The 22,807-nt window shown below is 43.7% G+C and overlaps 1 protein-coding gene and 1 long non-coding RNA gene across 14 annotated transcripts in view; one reads left to right on the top strand and one right to left on the bottom strand.

Annotated features, from left to right (window-relative positions):
- rptor (regulatory associated protein of MTOR, complex 1) overlaps window positions 1–22,807 on the top strand; it is a 272,362-nt gene that overhangs the window by 132,253 nt on the left and 117,302 nt on the right. The window lies entirely within an intron of this gene.
- Window positions 1,210–20,780, bottom strand: LOC141375078 (uncharacterized). Its single transcript, XR_012382221.1, has 5 exons — window positions 20,736–20,780; window positions 16,284–16,624; window positions 5,405–6,031; window positions 2,924–2,990; window positions 1,210–2,136 (listed from the first exon to the last, which is right to left on the bottom strand). It is a non-coding gene; the product is annotated as an uncharacterized lncRNA (long non-coding RNA).

Here is a 22,807-nt window from a genome sequence, read left to right as displayed (position 1 = left end):
TTTTATCGTATCAGCACCAAAATTGGGTAGTGTCATCTGAAAGCTCTAGCGATGATATATTGTGAAGACCTAGAGTTTTCGCAGAGGGCGTGTTTGTGGTGGCATGACAAACCTCAACGCTTCGCCATGGAAAAGGAAGTACTTATAACTCAACCACACAATGTCCGATCTGCCTGAAACTTCACGATTAATAAAAGTCCTCTCCTGAACACATATACATGCCAATATTGAGTCAGTCATAGCGCCACTTGCTGGCAGAAGGTATTTTGGCTTATAACTCAGCCCTACAATATCTGATCTGCCTGAAACTTCACATGGTTTATTAAAATCCTCTTCTGATGATATCAACATGCCAATATTGAGACAGTCATAGCGCCACCTAGTGACAGAAGGAATTTTGGCTTATAACTTAACCACAAAATATCTGATCAGCCTGAATCTTCACATGTTGGATAAAATTCCTTTCCTGAACACATCAACATAACAATATTGAGACAGTCATAGCGCCACCTGCTGACAGAAGGTGGTTTGGCTTATAAGTCAGCCTAACAATGTCCGATCAACCTGAAATTTCACATGTTAGATGAAATGCCTCTCCTAAAGACATCTACATGCCAATATTGAGTCAGTCAAAGCGCCACCTGCTGGCAAAAGGAAATTACTTATAACTCAGCCAAACAATGTCCGATCTGTTTGAAAATTCACATTGTTGATAAGATTCCTCTCCTGAAGACATCTACATGCCAATCTTGAGTCACAGTCATAGCGCCACCTGCTGACAGGAGGAAGTTTGGCATAAATCTATGATTTTCTCTGGTTCTTTATATATATCGGCTTAAATTAATATTGTTCACTGTTCTCTGTCATCATGGCGCTACCGGGCGGCGGTGAGCCCGGGTGCGAGGTCCCTATCATCGCTGCTTGCAGCTTTAATTAGGGACCGAGCACCGAAACGGTGCGTAGGCCCTATTGGAATTGCTCCGTTTATTATTATTATTATTAGGGACCGAGCACCGAAACGGTGCGTAGGCCCTATTGGAATTGCTCCGTTTATTATTATTATTATTATTATTATTATTAGGGACCGAGCACCGAAACGGTGCGTAGGCCCTATTGGAATTGCTCCGTTTATTATTATTATTAGGGACCGAGCACCGAACGGTGCAAGGCCCTATTGGAATTGCTCCGTTTCTTATTATTCTTCTTCTTCCGCGGAATGAATCGCGGTTTTGAGGGGCTAAACATGCCCGAAAACTCACAAAACTTTGCACACGCCTCAGAAGTGGCGAAAATTTACGTTTATTATGGGTCTCGGAAAGGGGTGTGGCAAAATGACTCAACAGCGCCACCTAGAAAATTTAAACGGACGAGCCCCCGATCCACGAATCACGCACATGCACAAAAATTTGCACACACCTCAAACATGCCAAAACATACGAAAAAGTCTCTTGGAGCCATATCTCAAACCCAACTGGAAGTTGGATATTTTTGACTTCCTGCGGCGAAAAAGTGGCGTTTTTGCCATTTCCAGGCGTTGTATTTTAACGAACTCCTCCTAGGGATTTTATCCGATCGACACCAAAATTGGGTTTTGTCATCTAAAGGCCTTGGCGATGTTAAATTGCGAAGCTTTTGAGTTTTCGTCGATGGGCGTGTCCGTGGCAGCCTCGCAAACTTTGACGATTCACCACAAAACAGGAAGTCGTTATAACTCAGGCATGCATTATCCGATCTGCCTCAAAATTCACACGCTTGATAAGAGTCCTGACCTGAACACGTTTACATGCCGATATCCAGATACAGTTATAGCGCCACCTGCTGGCCACAGGAAATGACATGTTTCACATGGTAACAAACTCCTCCCACAAATTTTATCGTATCAGCACCAAATTTGATTGGTGTTATCTGAAAGCTCTAGCGATGATATATTGTGAAGATCTAGAGTTTTCGCAGAGGGGCGTGTCCATGGCTGCATGACAAACCTCAACGCTTCGCCATGGAACAGGAAGTCCTTATAACTCAACCACACAATGTGCGATCTGCCTGAAACTTCACATGGTTGATAAAAGTCCTCTCCTGAACACATCTTCATAACAATATTGAAGTGGGCGTGGCAAAATGACTCGACAGCACCACCTACAAAAATTAATCGGACGAGCCCCCGATAAACGAATCACGCACATGCACGAAATTTGGCACACACCTCAAACATGCCAAAACATATGAAAAAGTCTCTTGGAGCCATATCTCAAACCCAACAGGAAGTCGGTTATTTTTAACTTCCTGCTGCGAAAAAGTGGCATTTTTGCCATTTCTAGGCATTGTATTTTAACGAACTCCTCCTAGGGATTTTATCTGATCAACACCAAAATTTGGTTTTGTCATCTAAAGGCCTTGGCGATGTTAAATTGCGAAGCTTTAGAGTTTTCGTCGATGGGCGTGTCCGTGGCGGCCCTGCAAACTTTGACGATTCGCCACAAAACAGGAAGTCGTTATAACTCAGGCATGCATTATCAGATCTGCCTCAAAATTCAAACATTTGATAACAGTCCTGACCTGAACAGGTTTACATGCCAATATCCAGATACAGTTACAGCGCCACCTGCTGGCCACAGGAAATGACATGTTTTACGGTGTAACAAACTCCTCACACAAAATTTTTCGTATCAGCACCAAATTAGGGTTGTGTTATCTGAAAGCTCTAGCGATGATATATTGTGAAGATCTAGAGTTTTCGCAGAGGGGCGTGTCCGTGGCGGCATGACAAACCTCAATGCTTCGCCATGGAACAAGAAGTCCTTATAACTCAACCACACAATGTCAGCTCTGCCTGAAACTTCACATTGTTGATAAAAGTCCTCTCCTGAACACATGCCTATAAAATTATTAAAGTGGGCGTGGCAAAACGACTCGACAGCGCCACCTATAAAATTTTAACGGTCGAGCCCCCGATCTACGAATCACGCACATGCACGATAATTGGCACACACCTCAAACATGCCAAAACATACGAAAAAGTCTCTTGGAGCCATAACTCAAACCCAACAGGAAGTCGGAAATTTTTAACTTCCTGCGGCGAAAAAGTGGCATTTTTGCCATTTCCAGGCGTTGTATTTTAACGAACTCCTCCAAGGGATTTTATCCGATCAACACCAAAATTGGGTTTTGTCATCTAAAGGCCTTGGCGATGTTAAATTGCGAAGCTTTTGAATTTTCATCGATGGGCGTGTTCGTGGTGGCCTCGCAAACTTTGATGATTCGCCACAAAACAGGCAGTCGTTATCACTTAGGCATGCATTATCCGATCTGCCTCAAAATTCACATGTTTAATATCAGTCCTGACCTGAACACGTTTACATGCCGATATCCAGATAGAGTTATAGCGCCACCTGCTGGCCACAGGAAATGACATGATTTACACTGTAATAAACTCCTCCCACAAACTTTATCGTATCAGCGCCAAATTTGAGGGGTGTCATTTGAAAGCTCTATCAGTGATATATTGTGAAGATCTAGAGTTTTCACAAAGGGGCGTGTCCGTGGCGGCATGACAAACCTCAACGCTTCGCCATGGAACAGGAGGTCCTTCTAACTCAACCACACAATTTCCGATCTGCCTGAAACTTCACATGGTTGATAAAAGTCCTCTCCTGAACATAACTACATGCCAATATTGAGTCACAGTCATAGCGCCACCTGCTGGCAGAAGGAATTTTGGCTTATAACTTAACCACACAATGTCTGATCTGCATGAAACAACACATGGTTGATTAAATTCCTCTCCTGAAGACATTTAAATGCCAATACTGAATCTGTCATAGTGCCACCTGCTGGCAGAAGATAGTTTGGCTTATAACTCAGCCAGACAATGTCCGATCTGCCTGAAACTTCACATGGTTAATTAAAATCCACTCCTAAATACATCTACATGCCAATATTGATTGACAGTCATAGCGCCACCTGCTGACAGAAGGAATTTTGGCTTATAACTCAGCCATACAATGTCTGACCTGCCTGAAACTTCACATTGTGGATAAAAGTCCTCTCCTGAAGACATCTACAAAACAGTATTGAGTCACAGTCATAGCGCCACCTGCTGGCAACCAGAAGTTTGGCTTATAACTCAGCCAAACAATATTCGATCTGCCTGAAAATTTACATGGTTGATAAGATTCCTTTACTAAAGGCATCTACATAACAATCTTGAGTCACAGTTATAGCGCCACCTGCTGACAGGAGGAAGTTCGGCATAAATCTGTGATTTTCTCAGGTTCTTTATATATATCGGCTTAAATTAATATTGTTCGCTGTTCTCTGTCATCCTGAGGCCACCGGGCGGCGGTGAGCCCGGGTGCGAGGTCCCTATCATCGCTGCTTGCAGCTTTAATTATTATTATTATTATTATTCTCGTCCGGAATGAATCGCGGTTTTGAGGGGCTAAACATGCCCGAAAACTCACGCAACTTTGCACACGCCTCAGAAGTGGTGAAAATTTACGTTTATTATGGGCTTCGGAAGTGGGCGTGGCAAAATGACTCGACAGCGCCACCTAGAAAAATTAAACGGACGAGCCCCCGATCCACGAATCACACACACGCACGAAAATTGGCACACACCTCAAACATGCCAAAACATATGAAAAAGTCTCTTGGAGCCATATCTCAAACCCAACAGGAAGTCGGATATTTTTGACTTCCTGCGGCGAAAAAGTGGCGTTTTTGCCATTTCCAGGCGTTGTATTTTAACGAACTCCTCCTAGGGATTTTATCCGATCGACACCAAAATTGGGTTTTGTCATCTAAAGGCCTTGGCGATGTTAAATTGCGAAGCTTTAGAGTTTTCGTCGATGGGCGTGTCCGTGGCGGCCTCGCAAACTTTGACGATTCGCCACAAAACAGGAAGTAGTTATAACTCAGGCATGCATTACCCGATCTGCCTTAAAATTCACACGCTTGATAAGCGTCCTGACCTGAACACGTTTACATGCCAATATCCAGATACAGTTATAGCGCCACCTGCTGGCCACAGGAAATGACATGATTTACGGAGTAATAAACTCCTCCCACAATTTTTTTTGTATCAGCTTCAAAATTGGGTGGTGTTATCTGAAAGCTCTAGCAATGATATATTGTGAAGATCTAGAGTTTTTGCAGAGGGGCGTGTCCGTGGTGGTATGACAAACCTCAATGCTTCGCCATGGAACAGGAAGTCCTTATAACTCAAGCACACAATGTCCGATCTGCCTGAAACTTCACATGGTTGATAAACGTCATCTCTTGAACACATCCACATAACAATAATGAAGTGGGCGTGACAAAACGACTCGACAGCGCCACCTAGAAAAATTAAACGGACGAGCCCCCGAGCTACGAATCACGCACATGCACGAAAATTGGCACACACCTCAAACATGCCAAAACATACGAAAAAGTCTATTGGAGCCATATCTCCAACCCAACAGGAAGTCATATATTATTAACTTCCTGCGGCGAAAAAGTGGCATTTTTGCCATTTCCAGGCGTTGTAATTTAACGAACTCCTCCTAGGGATTTTATCCAATCAACACCAAAATTGGGTTTTGTCATCTAAAGGTCTTGGTGATGATAAATTGCGAAGCTTTAGAGTTTTCATAGATGGGTGTGTCCGTGGCGGCCTCGCAAACTTTGATGATTCGCCACAAAACAGGAAGTCGTTATAACTCAGGCATGCAATATTCGATCTGCCTCAAAATTCACACATTCAATAACAGTCCTGACCTGAACAGGTTTATGTGCTGATATCCAGTTACAGTTATAGCGCCACCTGCTGGCCACAGGAAATGACATGTTTGACACTGTAACAAACTCCTTCCACAAACTTTCCCGTATCAGCACCAAAACAGAGTGGTGTCATCTAAAAGCTCTAGCGATGATATATTGTGAAGATCTAGAGTTTTTGCAGAGGGGCGTGTCTGTGGTGGCATGACAAACCTTAACGCTTCGCCATGGAACAGGACGTTATTATAACTGAACCACACAATGTCTGATCTGCCTGAAACTTCACATGATTGATAAAATTTCTCTCCTGAAGACATCTACATAACAATATTAAGTCAGTCATAGCGCCACCTGCTGGCAGAAGGAAGTTTGGCTTGTAACTCGGCCACACAATCTCTGATCAGCCTGAAACTTCACATGGTTGATAAAAGTCCACTCCTGAACACATCTACATAACAATATTGAGTCAGTCATAATGCCACCTGCTGGCAGAAGGTAGTTTGGCTTATAACTCAGCCACACAATGTCCCATGTGCCTGAAACTTCACATGGTTGATAAGATTCCTCTCCGGAAGACATCTACATGCCAATTGTGAGTCACAGTTATAGCGCCACCTGCTGACAGGAGGAAGTTTGGCATAAATGTGTGATTTTCTTAGATTTTTAAAAATATATTTGCTTAAATTATTATTGTTCGCTGTTCTCTGTCAATCGCAAGGCCACCGGGCGGCGGTGAGCCCGGGTGCGAGGTCCCTATCATCGCTGCTTGCAGCTTTAATTATTATTATTATTAGGGACCGAGCACCGAAACGGTGCGTAGGCCCTATTGGAATTGCTCCGTTTATTATTAGGGACCGAGCACCGAAACGGTGCGTAGGCCCTATTGGAATTGCTCCGTTTTTTATTATTATTATTATTATTCCGCCCCCTATCGGGGCACTTTTGAGGGTCTAAACATGCCCGAAAACTCATGAAAATTTGCCCACACACCAAACGCGGTGTAAATAGCAGGTTGATATGGGTCTCGGAAGTGGGCGTGGCAAAATGACTCGACAGCGCCACCTAGAAAAATTAAACGAACGAGCCCCCGATACACGAATCACGCACATGCACGAAAATTGGCACACACCTCAAACATGCCAAACCATACGAAAAAGTCTCTTGGAGCCATATCTCAAACCCAACAGGAAGTCGGATATTTTTAACTTCCTGCGGCGAAAAAGTGGCATTTTTGCCATTTCCAGGCGTTGTATTTTAACGAACTCCTCCTAGGGATTTCATCCGATCGACACCAAAATTGGGTTTTGTCATCTAAAGGCCTTGGCGATGTTAAATTGCGAAGCTTTAGAGTTTTCGTCGATGGGCGTGTCCGTGGCGGCCTCGCAAACTTTGACGATTCGCCACAAAACAGGAAGTCGGTATAACTCAGGCATGCATTATCCGATCTGCCTCAAATATCACACCTTTGATAAGAGTCCTGACCTGAACACGTTTACATGCCGATATCTAGATACAGATATAGCGCCACCTGCTGGCCACAGGAAATGACATGTTTTACAGTGTAACAAACTCCTCCCACAAATTTTTTCGTATCAGCACCAAATTTGGGTTGTGTTATCTGAAAGCTCTAGCGATGATATATTGTGAAGATCTAGAGTTTTGGCAGAGGGGCGTGTCCTTGGCGGCATGACAAACCTCAACGCTTCGCCATAGAACAAGAAGACCTTATAACTCAACCACACAATGTCCGATCTGCCTGAAACTTCACAAGGTTGATAAAAGTCCTCTCCTGAACACATCCCCATAATAATAATGAAGTGGGTGTGGCTATATGACTCGACAGCGCCACCTATAAAAATTAAACGGACGAGCCCCCGATCTACGTATCACGCACATGCACGAAAATTGGCACACACCTCAAACACGCCAAAACATACGAAAAAGTCTCTTGGAGCCATATCTCAAACCCAACAGGAAGTCGGATATTTTTAACTTCCTACGGCGAATAAGTGGCAATTTTGCCATTTCCAGGCGTTGTATCTTAACAAACTCCTCCTAGGGATTTTATCCGATCGATACCAAAATTGGGTTTTGTCATCTAAAGGCCTTGGCGATGTTAAATTGCGAAGCTTTAGAGTTTTCGTCGATGGGCGTGTCTGTGGCGGCCTCGCAAACTTTGACGATTCGCCACAAAACAGGAAGTCATTATAACTCAGGCATGCTTTATCCTACCTGGCTCAAAATACACACGTTTGATAAGAGTCCTGACCTAAACACTTTAAAATGCCGAAATCCAGGAAAAGTTATAGCGCCACCTGCTGGCCGCAGGAAATTTCATGTTTTACACTGTCACGAACTTCTCTCACAAATTTTATAGTATCAGCACCAAATTTGGGTGGTGTCATCTGAAAGCTCTAGCGATGATATATTGTGACAATCTAGAGTTTTCGCAGAGGGGCGTGTCCGTTGTGGCATGACAAACCTCAATGCTTCGCCATGGAACAGGAAGTCCTTATAACTCAACCACACAATGTCTGATCTGCCTGAAACTCCACATGGTTGATAAAAGTCCTCTCCTGAACACATATACATGCCAATATTAGTCAGTCATAGCGCCACCTAGTGACGGAAGGAATTTTGGCTAATAACTCAACCACACAATGTCCGATCAGCGTGAAACTTAACATGGTGGATAAAAGTCCTCTCCTGAAGACAACTACATACCAATCTTGAGTCACAGTCATAGCGCCACCTGCTGACAGGGGGAAGTTTGGCATAAATCTGTGATTTTCTCGGCTTCTTTATATATATCGGCTTAAAATATTATTGTTCGCTGTTCTCTATCATCCTGAGGCCACCGGGCGGCGGTGAGCCCGGGTGCGAGGTCCCTATCATCGCTGCTTGCAGCTTTAATTATTCTTCTTCTTCTTCTTCCGCGGAATGAATCGCGGTTTTGAGGGGCTAAACATGCCCAAAAACTCACGCAACTTTGCACACGCCTCAGAAGTGGCGAAAATTTACGTTTATTATGGGCTTCGGAAGTGGGTGTGGCAAAATGACTCGACAGCGCCACCTAGAAAAATTATAAGGACGAGCCCCCGATCCACGAATCACGCACATGCACGAAAATTGGCACACACCTCAAACATGCCAAAACATACGAAAAAGTCTCTTGGAGCCATATCTCAAACCCAACAGGAAGTCGGTTATTTTTAACTTCCTGCGGCGAAAAAGTGGCGTTTTTGCCATTTCCAGGCGTTGTATTTTAACGAACTTCTCCTAGGGGTTTTATCCGATCGACACCAAAATTGGGTTTTGTCATCTAAAGGCCTTGGCGATGTTAAATTGCGAAGCTTTAGAGTTTTCATCGATGGGCGTGTCCGTGGCGGCCTCGCAAACTTTGACGATTCGCCACAAAAGAGGAAGTCGTTATAACTCAGGCATGCATTATCAGATCTGCCTCAAAATTCACACGCTTGATAAGCGTCCTGACCTGAACACGTTTACATGCCACTATCCAGATACAGTTACAGCGCCACCTGCTGGCCACAGGAAATGACATGATTTACGGAGTTATAAACTCCTCCCACAAATTTTATCATATCAACACCAAAATTGAGTGGTGTTATCTGAAAGCTCTAGCGATGTTATATTGTGAAGATCTAGAGTTTTCGCAGAGGGGCGTGTCCGTGGCGGTATGACAAACCTCAACGCTTCGCCATGGAACAGGAAGTCCTTATAACACAACCACACAATGTCCGATCTGCCTGAAACTTCACATGGTTGATAAACGTCATCTCTTGAACACATCCACATAACAATATTGAAGTGGGCGTGGCAAAATGACTCGACAGCGCCACCTAGAACAATTAAACGGACGAGCCCCCGATCTACGAATCATGCACATGCACAAAAATTGGCACACACCTCAAACATGGCAAAACATACGAAAAAGTCTCTTGGAGCCATATCTCAAACCCAACAGGAATTCGGATATTTTTAACTTCCTGTGGCGAAAAAGTGGCGCTTTTGCCATTTTCAGGCGTTGTATTTTAACGAACTCCTCCTAGGAATTTTATCTGATAAACACCAAAATTGGGTTTTGTCATCTTAAAGCCTTGGTGATGTTAAATTGCGAAGCTTTAGAGTTTTCATCGATGGGCGTGTCCGTGGCGGCCTCGCAAACTTTGACGATTCGCCACAAAACAGGAAGTCTTTATAACTCAGGGATGCATTATTCGATCTGCCTCAAAATTCACACATTTAATAACAGTCCTGACCTGAATACGTTTATCTGCTGATATCCAGATAGAGTTATAGCGCCACCTGCTGGCCACAGGAAATGACATGTTTTACATTGTAATATACTCCTTCCACAAACTTTATTATATCAGCACCATATTTGAGTGATGTTATTTGAAAGCTCTATCGATGATATATTGTAAAGATCTAGAGATTTTGCAGAAAGGCGTGTCCGTGGCGGCATGACAAACCTCAACGCTTCGCCATGGAACAGGAAATGCTTATAACTCAACCACACAATGTCCGATCTGCCTGAAACTTCACAAGGTTGATCATATTCCTCTCCTGAACACATCCACATAATAATATTGAGTCTGTCATAGCACCACCTGCTGGCAGAAGGTAGTTTGGCTTGTAACTCGGCCACACAATGTCTGATCTGCCTGAAACTTCACATGGTTTATTAAATTCCTCTCCTGAAGACATCCACATGCCAATATCGAGTCACAGTCATAGCGCCACCTGCTGGCAACAGGAAATTACATATAACTCAGCCAAACAATGTCTGATCTGGCTGAAAATTCACATGGTTGATAAGATTCCTCTACTGAATGCATCTACATGCAAATCTTGAGTCACAGTCATAGCGCCACCTGCTGATAAGAGAAAGTTTGGCATGAATTTGTGATTTTCTCAGGTTCTTTATATAAATCGGCTTAAATTAATATTGTTCGCTGTTCTCTGTCATCCTGAGGCCAACAGGCGGCGGTGAGCCCGGGTGCGAGGTCCCTATCATCGCTGCTTGCAGCTTTAATTAGGGACCGAGCACCGAAACGGTGCGTAGGCCCTATTGGAATTGCTCCGTTTATTAGGGACCGAGCACCGAAACGGTGCGTAGGCCCTATTGGAATTGCTCCGTTTATTATTATTATTATTATTATTATTATTATTATTCTTCTCTCCAATGAATCGCGATTTAGAGGGGCTAAACATGCCCGAAAACTCACGCAACTTTGCACACACCTCAGAAGTGGCGAAAATTTACGTTTGTTATGGGCTTCGGAAGTGGGCGTGGCAAAATGACTCGACAGCGCCACCTAGAAAAATGAAATGGACGAGCCCCCGATCCACGAATCACGCACATGCACGAAAATTGGCACACACCTCAAACATGCCAAAACAGACGAAAAAGTCTCTTGGAGCCATATCTCAAACCCAACAGGAAGTCGGATATTTTTGACTTCCTGTAGTGAAAAAGTGGCGTTTTTGCCATTTCCAGGCGTTGTATTTTAACGAACTCCTCCTAGGGATTTTATCCGATCGACACCAGAATTGGGTTTTATCATCTAAAGGCCTTGGCGATGTTAAATTGCGAAGCTTTAGAGTTTTCGTCGATGGGCGTGTCCGTGGCGGCCTCGCAAACTTTGACGATTCGCCACAAAACAGGAAGTCATTATTACTAAGACATGCATTATCCGATCTGCCTCAAAATTCACACGTTTGATAAGAGTCCTGACCTGAACACGTTTACATGCCAATATCCAGATACAGTTATAGCGCCACCAACTGGCCACAGGAAATTACATGTTTTACAGAGTAACAAACTCCTCCCACAAATTTTATCGTATCAGCACCAAAATTGGGTAGTGTTATCTGAAAGCTCTAGCGATGTTATATTGTGAAGATCTAGAGTTTTTGCAGAGGGGCGTGTCCGTGGCGGCATGACAAACCTCAACGCTTCGCCATGGAACAGGAAGGCTTTATAACTCAACCACACAATGTCCGATCTGCCTGAAACTTCACATGGTTGATAAAAGTCCTCTTCTGAACACATATACATAACAATATTGAAGTGGGCGTGGCAAATAGACTCGACAGCGCCACCTACAAAAATTAATCGGACGAGCCCCTGATGTACGAATCACTCACATGCACGAAAATTGGCAAACACCTCAAACATGCCGAAACATACGAAAAAGTCTCTTGGTGCCATATCTCAAACTCAACAGGAAGTCGGATATTTTTAACTTCCTGCTGAAAAAAAGAGGCATTTTTGCCATTTCCAGGTGTTGTATTTTAACGAACTCCTCCTAGGGATTTTATCCGATCAACACCAAAATTTGGTTTTGTCATTTAAAGGCCTTGGTGATGTTAAATTGCGAAGATTTAGAGTTTTCGCTGAGGGGTGTGTCCGTAGTGGCATGACAAACCTCAACGCTTCGCCATTGACCAGGAAGTCCTTATAACTCAACCACACAATGTCCGATCTGCCTGAAACTTCACATGGTTGAATAAATTCCTCTCCGGAACACAACTAGATGCCAATATTGAGTCACAGTCATAGCGCCACCTGCTGACAGAAGGAATTTTGGCTTATAACTCAGCCACACAATGTCTTATCTGCATGAAACTACACATGGTTGAATAAATTCCTCTTCTGAAGACATTTAAATGTCAATATTGATTGACAGTCATAGTGCCACCTGCTGGCAACCAGAAGTTTGGCTTATAACTAAGTTAAACAATATTCGATCTGCCTGAAAATTTACACGGTTGATAAGATTCCTTTATTGAAGGCATCTACATGCCAATCTTGACTCACAGTCTTAGCGCAATCTGCTGACAGGAGGAAGTTTGGCATAAATCTGTGATTTTCTCAGGTTTTTTATATATATATCGGCTTAAATTATTTTTGTTCGCTGTTCTCCATCATCCTGAGGCCACCGGGCGGCGGTGAGCCCGGGTGCGAGGTCCCTATCATCGCTGCTTGCAGCTTTAATTATTATTATTATTCTTCTCTCCAATGAATCGCGATTTTGAGGGGCTAAACATGCCCGAAAACTCACGCAACTTTGCACACACCTCAGAAGTGGCGAAAATTTACGTTTTTTATGGTCTTCGGAAGTGGGCGTGGCAAAATGACTCGACAGCGCCACCTAGAAAAATTAAACGGACAAGCCCCCGATCCACGAATCACGCACATGCACGAAAATTGGCCCACACCTCAAACATGCCAAAACATACAAAAAAGTCTCTTGGAGCCATATCTCAAACCCAACAGGAAGTTGGATATTTTTGACTTCCTGCGACGAAAAAGTGGCATTTTTGCCATTTCCAGGCGTTGTATTTTAACGAACTCCTCCTAGGGATTTTATCCGATCGACACCAAAATGGGGTTTTGTCATCTAAAGGCCTTGGCGATGTTAAATTGCGAAGCTTTAGAGTTTTCGTCGATGGGCGTGTCCGTGGCGGCCTCGCAAACTTTGACGATTCGCCACAAAACAGGAAGTCGTTATAACTCAGGCATGCATTATCCGATCTGCCTCAAAATTCACACGTTTGATAAGAGCCCTGACCTGAAAACGTTTACATGCCGATATCCAGATACAGTTATAGCGCCACCTGCTGGCCACAGGAAATGACATGTTTTACATCATAACAATCTCCTCCCACAAATTTTTTCGTATCAGCACCAAATTTGGGTCGTTTTATCTGAAAGCCCTAGCGATGATATATTGTGAAGATCTAGAGTTTTCGCAGAGGGGCGTGTCTGTGGCGGCATGACAAACCTCAAAGCTTCGCCATGGAACAGGAAGTCCTTATAACTCAAGCACACAATGTCAGCTCTGCCTGAAACTTCACATGGTTGATAAACGTCATCTCTTGAACACATCCTCATAACAATAATGAAGTGGGCATGGCAAAATGACTCGTCAGCGCCACCTATAAAAATTAAACGGACGAGCCCCTGATCTACGAATCATGCACATGCACGAAAATTGACACACACCTCAAACATGCCAAAACATACGAAAAAGTCTCTTGGAGCCATAACTCAAACCCAACAGGAAGTCGGATATTTTTAACTTCCTGCGGCAAATAAGTGGCATTTTTGCCATTTCCAGGCTTTGTATCTTAACAAACTCCTCCAAGGGATTTTATGCTATCGACACCAAAATTGGGTTTTGTTATCTAAAGGCCTTGTCGATGTTAAATTGCGAAGCTTTAGAGGTTTTGTCGATGGGCGTGTCCGTGGCGGCCTCGCAAACTTTAACGATTCGCCACAAAACCGGAAGTCATTATAACTCAGGCATGCATTATCCGATCTGCCTCAAAATTCACATGTTTAATATAAGTCCAGACCAGAACAAGTTTACATGCCGATATCCAGATACAGTTACAGCGCCACCTGCTGGCCACAGAAAATGTCATGATTTACAAAGTAATAAACTCATTCCACAAATGTTTTCATATCAGCACCAAATTTGGTTGGTTGTGTATCTGAAAGCTCAAGCGATGATATAATATGAAGATCTAGAGTTTTCGCAGAGGGGCGTGTATGTGGTGGCATGACAAACCTCAACGCTTCGCCATGAAACAGGAAGTCCTTATAACTTAACCACACAATGTCCAATCAGCCTGAAACTTCACATGGTTGATTAAATTTATCTCCTGAACAAATCTACATTGCAATATTGAGTCACAGTCCTAGCGCCACCTACTGACAGAAGGAAGTTTGGCATAAATCTGTGATTTTCTCAAGTTTTTTATATATATCAGCTTAAGATATTATTGTTCACTGATTTCTGTCATCCTGAGGCCACCGGGCGGCGGTGAGCCCGGGTGCGAGGTCCCTATCATCGCTGCTTGCAGCTTTAATTATTATTATTATTATTATTATTATTATTATTATTATTCTTCTCTCCAATGAATCGCGATTTAGAGGGGCTAAACATGCCCGAAAACTCACGCAACTTTGCACACGCCTCAGAAGTGGCGAAAATTTACGTTTGTTATGGGCTTCGGAAGTGGGTGTGGCAAAATGACTCGACAGCGCCACCTAGAAAAATTAAACGGACGAGCCCCCGATCTACGAATCACGCACATGCACGAAAATTGGTACACACCTCAAACATGCCAAAACATACGAAAAAGTCTCTTGGAGCCATATCTCAAACCAAACAGGAAGTCGGATATTTTTGACTTCCTGCGACGAAAAAGTGGCGTTTTTGCCATTTCCAGGCCTTGTACTTTAACGAACTCCTCCTAGGGATTTTATCCGATCGACACCAAAATTGGCATTTGTCATCTAAAGGCCTTGGCGATGTTAAATTGCGAAGCTTTAGAGTTTTCGTCGATGGGCGTGTACGTGGCGGCCTCGCAAAGTTTGACGTTTCGCCACAAAACAGGAAGACGTTTTAACTCAGGCATGCATCATCCGATCTGCCTCAAATTTCACACGTTTAATAACAGTCCTGACCTGAACACGTTTACATGCCAATATCCAGATACAGTTACAGCGCCACCTGCTGGCCACAGGAAATGACATGTTTTTACAGAGTAACAAACTCCTCCCACAAATTTTATCGCATCAGCACCAAAATTGGGTAGTGTTATCTAAAAGCTCTAGCGATGATATATTGTGAAGATCTAGAGTTTTCGGAGAGGGGCGTGTCCGTGGCGGCATGACAAACCTCACTGCTTCGCCATGGAACAGGAAGGCTTTATAACTCAACCACACAAAGTCCGATCAGCCTGAAACTTCATATAGTGGATAAAAGTCCTCCCCTGATCACATCCACATAACAATATTGAAGTGGGCGTGGCAAAATGACTCGACAGCGCCACCTATAAAAATTAAACGGACGAGCCCCTGATCTACGAATCACGCACATGCACGAAAATTGGCACACACCTCAAACACGCCAAAACATACGAAAAAGTCTCTTGGAGTCATATCTCAAACCCAACAGGAAGTCGGATATTTTTAACTTCCTGCTGCAAAAAAGTGGCATTTTTGCCATTTCCAGGCGTTGTATCTTAACGAACTCCTCCTAGGGATTTTATCCGATCAACACCAAAATTGGGTTTTGTCATCTAAAGGCCTTGGCGATGTTAAATTGCGAAGCTTTAGAGTTTTCGTTGATGGGCGTGTCCGTGGCGGCTTCGCAAACCTTGACGATTCGCCACAAAACCGGAAGTCATTACAATGACTTATAACCACACAATGTCCGATCTGCCTGAAACTTCACATGGTTGATAAAATTCCTCTCTTGAACACATCCACATAACAATATTGAGTCAGTCATAGCGCCACCTGCTGGCAGAAGGTAGTTTGGCTCATAACTTAGCCACAAAATGTCTGACCTGCCTGAAACTTCACATGGTTGATTAAATTCTTCTACTGAAGGCATCTACATGCCAATCTTGAGTCACAGTTATAGCGCCACCTGCTGGCAGAAGGTAGTTTGCATTATAACTCAACCACACAATATCCAATCAGCCTGAAACTTCACATGGTTGATGAAAGTACTCTCCCGTGCACATCTACATAATTATATTGAGTCTCTCATAGCGCCACCTGCTGGCAGAAGGTAGTTTGGCTTATAACTCAGCCACACAATGTCTGATCTGCCTGAAACTTTACAAGGTTGATTAAATTCCTCTCCTGAAGACATCTACATGCCAATATGGAGTCACAGTCATAGCGCCACCTGCTGGCAACAGGAAATTAAATATAACTCAGCCGAACAATGTCTGTACTGGCTGAAAATTCACATGGTGGATAAGATTCCTCTACTGAAGGCATCTACATGCCAATCTTGAGTCACAGTCACAGCGCCACCTGGTGACAGGAAGAAGTTTGACATAAATTTGTAATTTTCTCGGGTTCTTTATATACATCGGCTTAAATTAATATTGTTCGCTGTTCTCTGTCATCCTGAGGCCACCAGGCGGCGGTGAGCCCGGGTGCGAGGTCCCTATCATCGCTGCTTGCAGCTTTAATTATTATTATTATTATTCTCCTCCGGAATGAATCGCGATTTTGAGGGGCTAAACATGCCCGAAAACTCACGCAACTTTGCACACGCCTCAGAAGTGGCGAAAATTTACGTTTGTTAAGGGCTTCGGAAGTGGGCGTGGCAAAATGACTCGACAGCGCCACCTAGAAAAATTAAACGGACGAGCCCCCGATCCACGAATCACGCACATGCACGAAAATTGGCACACACCTCAAACATGCCAAAACATACGAAAAAGTCTCTTGGAGCCATATCTCAAACCCAACAGGAAGTCGGATATTTTTTACTTCCTGCGGCGAAAAAGTGGTGTTTTTGCCATTTCCAGGCGTTGTACTTTAACGAACTCCTCCTAGGGATTTTATTCGATCGACACCAAAATTGGGTTTTGACATCTAAAGGCCTTGGCGATGTTAAATTGCGAAGCTTTAGAGTTTTCGTCGATGGGCGTGTCCGTGGCAGCCTCGCAAACTTTGACGATTCGTCACAAAACAGGAAGTCGTTATAACTCAGGCATGCATTATCAGATCTGCCTCAAAATTCACACGTTTGATAACAGTCCTGACATGAACACGTTTACATGCCGATATCCAGATACAGTTATAGCGCCACCTGCTGGCCACAGGAAATGACATGTTTTACATCGTAACAAACTTCTCCCACAAATTTTTTCGTATCAGCACCAAATTTGGGTTGTGTTATCTGAAAGCCCTAGCGATGATATATTGTGAAGATCTAGAGTTTTCGGAGAGGGGCGTGTCCGTGGCGGCATGACAAACCTCAACACTTCGCCATGGAACAGGAAGTCCTTATAACTCAACCACACAATGTCCGATCTGCCTGAAACTTCACATGGTTGATAAAAGTCCTCTCCTGAACACATCCTCATACCAATAATGAGGTGGGCGTGGCAAAATGACTCGACAGCGCCACCTATAAAAATTAAACGGACGAGCCCCTGATCTACGAATCACGCACATGCACGAAAATTGGCACACACCTTAAACACGCCAAAACATACAAAAAAGTCTCTTGGAGCCATATCTCAAACCCAACAGGAAGTTGGATATTTTTAACTTCCTGCGGCAAATAAGTGGCATTTTTGCCATTTCCAGGCTTTGTATCTTAACGAACTCCTCCTAGGGATTTTATCCTATCGACACCAAAATTGGGTTTTGTCATCTAAAGGCCTTGGCGATGTTAAATTGCGAAGCTTTAGAGGTTTTGTCGATGGGCGTGTCCGTGGCGGCCTCGCAAACTTTGATAATTCGCCACAAAACAGGAAGTCGTTATAACTCAGGCATGCATCATCTGATCTGCCTCAAAATTCACAGGCTTGATAAGAGTCCTGACCTGAACACGTTTACATGCCGATATCCAGATACAGGTATAGCGCCACCTGCTGGCCACAGAAAATGTCATGATTTACAAAGTAATAAACTCATCCCACAAATTTTTTCATAGCAGCACCAAATTTGGTTGGTTGTGTATCTGACAGCTCAAGCGATGATATATTGTGAAGATCTAGAGTTTTCGCAGAGGGGCGTGTATGTGGTGGCATGACAAACCTCAACGCTTTGCCATGAAAAAGGAAGTCCTTATAACTCAACTACACAATGTCTGATCTGCCTGAAACTTCACAGGGTTGATAAAAGTCCACTCCTGAACACATCTACATGCCAATATTGAGTCACAGTCATAGCGCCACCTGCTGGCAACAGGTAGTTTGGCTTATAACTCAGCCACACAATGTCAGAACTGCTTGAAACTTCACATGGTTGATAAAATTATTCTCCTGAAGACATCTACATGACAATACTGAGTCACAGTCATAGCGCCACCTGCTGACAGGAGGAAGTTTGGCATAAATCTGTGGATTTCTCAGGTTTTTTTATATATATCGGCTTAAATTGTTATTGTTCACTGTTCTCTGTCATCTTGAGGCCACCGGGCGGCGGTGAGCCCGGGTGCGAGGTCCCTATCATCGCTGCTTGCAGCTTTAATTATTAGGGACCGAGCACCGAAACGGTGCGTAGGCCCTATTGGAATTGCTCTGTTTATTATTATTCTTCTTCTTCTTCTTCTTCTTCTTCTTCTTCTTCTTCTTCCGCGGAATGAATCGCGGTTTTGAGGGGCTAAACATGCCCGAAAACTCACGAAACTTTGCACACGCCTCAGAAGTGGCGAAAATTTACGTTTGTTATGGGCTTCGGAAGTGGGCGTGGCAAAATTACTCGACAGCGCCACCTAGAAAAATTAAACGGACGAGCCCCCGATATACGAATCACGCACATGCACGAAAATTGGCACACACCTCAAACATGCCAAAACATACGAAAAAGTCTCTTGGAGCCATATCTCAAACCCAACAGGAAGTCGGATATTTTTAACTTCCTGCGGCGAAAAAGTGGCGTTTTTGCCATTTCCAGAGGTTGTATTTTAACGAACTCCTCCTAGGGATTTTATCCGATCAACACCAAAATTGGGTTTTGTCATCTAAAGGCCTTGGCGATGTTAAATTGCGAAGCTTTAGAGTTTTCATCGATGGGCGTGTCCGTGGCGGCCTCGCAAACTTTGACGATTCGCCACAAAAGAGGAAGTCATTATAACTCAGGCATGCATTACCCGATCTGCCTCAAAATCCACTCGCTTGATAAGCGTCCTGACCTGAACACGTTTACTTGCCAATATCCAGATACAGTTACAGCGCCACCTGCTGGCCACAGGAAATGACATGATTTACGGACTAACAAACTCCTCCCACAAATTTTATCGTATCAGCACCAAAATTGAGTGGTGTCATCTGAAAGCTGTAGCGATGATATATTGTGAAGATCTAGAGTTTTCGCAGAGGGGTGTGTCCGTGGCGGTATGACAAACCTCAACGCTTCGCCATGGAACAGGAAGTCCTTATAACTCAACTACACAATGTCCGATCTGCCTGAAACTTCACATGGTTGATAAACGTCATCTCTTGAACACATCCACATAACAATATTGAAGTGGGCGTGGCAAAATGACTCGACAGCGCCACCTAGAAAAATTAAACGGACGAGCCCCCGATCTACAAATTACGCAAATGCACAAAAATTGGCACACACCTCAAACATGGCAAAACATACGAAAAAGTCTCTTGGAGCCATATCTCAAACCCAACAGGAAGTCGGATATTTTTAACTTCCTATGGCGAAAAAGTGGCACTTTTGCCATTTTCAGGTGTTGTATTTTAACGAACTCCTCCTAGGGATTTTATCCGATCGACACCAAAATTGGGTTTTGTCATCTTAAAGCCTTGGCGATGTTAAATTGCGAAGCTTTAGAGTTTTTGTCGACGGGCGTGTCCGTGGCGGCCTCGCAAACTTTGATGATTCGCCACAAAACAGAAAGTCGTTATAACTCAGGCATGCATTATCCGATCTGCCTCAAAATTCACACATTTAATAACAGTCCTGACCTGAACAGGTTTACGTGCCGATATCCAGTTACAGTTATAGCGCCACCTGCTGGCCACAGGAAATGACATGTTTGACACTGTAACAAACTCCTCCCACAAACTTTCCCGTATCAGCACCTAAATAGAGTGGTGTCATCTGAAAGCTCTAGCGATGATATATTGTGAAGATCTAGAATTTTTGCAGAAGGGCGTGTCTGTGGTGGCATGACAAACCTCAACGCTTCGCCATGAAACAGGAAGTCCTTATAACTCTACCACACAATGTCCGATCTGCCTGAAACTTCACATGATTGATAAAAGTCCTCTCTTGAACACATCTACATAACAATATTGAGTCAGTAATAGCGCCATCTGCTGGCAGAAGGTAGTTTGGCTTGTAACTCGGCCACACAATGTCCGATCTGCCTGAAACTTCACATGGTTGATGAAAGTCCTCTCCTGAGCACATCTACATAATAATATTGAGTTTTTAATAGCGCCACCTGCTGGCAGAATGTAAATTGTCTTATAACACAATCTCCACACAATCTCTGATCTGCCTGAAACTTCACATGTTTGATAAAAGTCCACTCCTGAACACATCCCGATAACAGTATTGAGTCAGTCATAACGCCACCTGCTGGCAAAAGGTAGTTTGGCTTATAACTCAGCCACAAAATGTCCCATGTGCCTGAAACTTCACATGGTTGATTAAATTCCTCTCCTGAAGACATCTACATGCCAATCTTGAGTCACAGGTATAGCGCCATCTGCTGACAGGAGGAAGTTTGGCATAAATCTGTATTTTTCTTAGGTTTTTTATATATATATCGGCTTATATTATTATTGTTCGCTGTTCTCTGTCATCGTAAGGTCACTGGGCGGTGGTGAGCCCGGGTGCGAGGTCCCTATCATCGCTGCTTGCAGCTTTAATTCTTCTTCTTCTTCTTCCGCGGAATGAATCGCGGTTTTGAGGGGCTAAACATGCCCGAAAACTCACGATACTTTGCACACGCCTCAGAAGTGGCGAAAATTTACGTTTATTATGGGTCTCGGAAAGGGGTGTGGCAAAATGACTCGACAGCGCCACCTAGAAAATTTAAACGGATAAGCCCCCGATCCACGAATCACGCACATGCACGAAAATTGGCACACACCTCAAACACACCAAAACATACGAAAAAGTCTCTTGAAGCCATATCTCAAACCCAACAGGAAGTCGGATATTTTTGACTTCCTGCGGCGAAAAAGTGGCGTTTTTGCCATTTCCAGGCGTTGTATTTTAACGAACTCCTCCTAGGGATTTTATCCGATCGACACCAAAATTGGGTTTTGTCATCTAAAGGCCTTGGCGATGTTAAATTGCGAAGCTTTAGAGTTTTCGTCGATGGGCGTGTCCGTGGCGGCCTCGCAAACTTTGATGATTCGCCACAAAACAGGAAGTCGTTATAACTCAGACATGCATCACCCGATCTGCCTCAAAATTCACACGTTTAATAAGAGCCCTGACCTGAACACGTTTACATGCCAATATCCAGATATAGTTATAGTGCCACCTGCTGGCCACAGGAAATGACATGTTTACACTGAACCAAACTAACTCCCACAAATTTTATCGTATCAGCACCAAATTTGAGTGGTGTTATCTGAAAACTCTAGCGATGATATATTGTAAAGATTTAGAGTTTTCGGAGAGGGGCGTGTCCATGGCGGCATGACAAGGCTTAACGCTTCGCCATGGAACAGGAAGTCCTTATAACTCAACCACACAATGTCTGATCTGCCTGAAACTTCACAAGGTTGATAAAAGTCCTCTCCTGAACACATCTTCATAAAAATATTGAAGTCGGCGTGGCAAAATGACTCGACAGCGCCACCTAGAAAACTTAAACGGACGAGCCCCCGATCTACGAATCACGCATATGCACGAAAATTGGCACACACCTCAAACATGCCAAAATATACGAAAAAGTCTCTTAGAGCCATAACTCAAACCCAACAGGAAGTAGGATATTTTTAACTTCCTTCGGCGAATAAGTGGCATTTTTGCTATTTCCAGGCGTTGTATTTTAAAGAACTCCTCCAAGGGATTTTATCCGATCAACACCAAAATTTGGTTTTGTCATCTAAAGGCCTTGGCGATGTTAAATTGCGAAGCTTTTGAGTTTTTATTGATGGGTGTGTCCGTGGCGGCCTCGCAAACTTTGACTATTCGCCACAAAACAGGCAGTTGTTATAACTCAAGCATGCATTATCCGATCTGCCTCAAAATTCACACGCTTGATAAGAGTCCTGACCTGAACACATTTACAAGCCAATATCCAGATACAGTTATAGCGCCACCAGCTGGCCACAGGAAATGGCATGTTTTACATTGTAACATACTACTTCACCAAATTTTATTGTATCAGCACCAAAATTGGGTCTTGTCATCTGAAAGCTCTAGCGATGATATATTGTGAAGATCTAGAGTTTTTGCAGAGGGGTGTGTCCGTATTATATTGAGTCTCTCATAGCGCCACCTGCTGGTAGAAGGTAGTTTGGCTTATAACTCAGCCATACAATGTCTGATCTG

The sequence above is a fragment of the Danio rerio genome, chromosome 6 (assembly GCF_049306965.1).
Source record: "Danio rerio strain Tuebingen ecotype United States chromosome 6, GRCz12tu, whole genome shotgun sequence".
NCBI classification, from domain to species: Eukaryota; Metazoa; Chordata; class Actinopteri; order Cypriniformes; family Danionidae; genus Danio; species Danio rerio.
The sequence above is the reverse complement of the archived record's forward strand: the minus strand, read 5'-3'. Positions and strand labels throughout refer to the sequence as shown.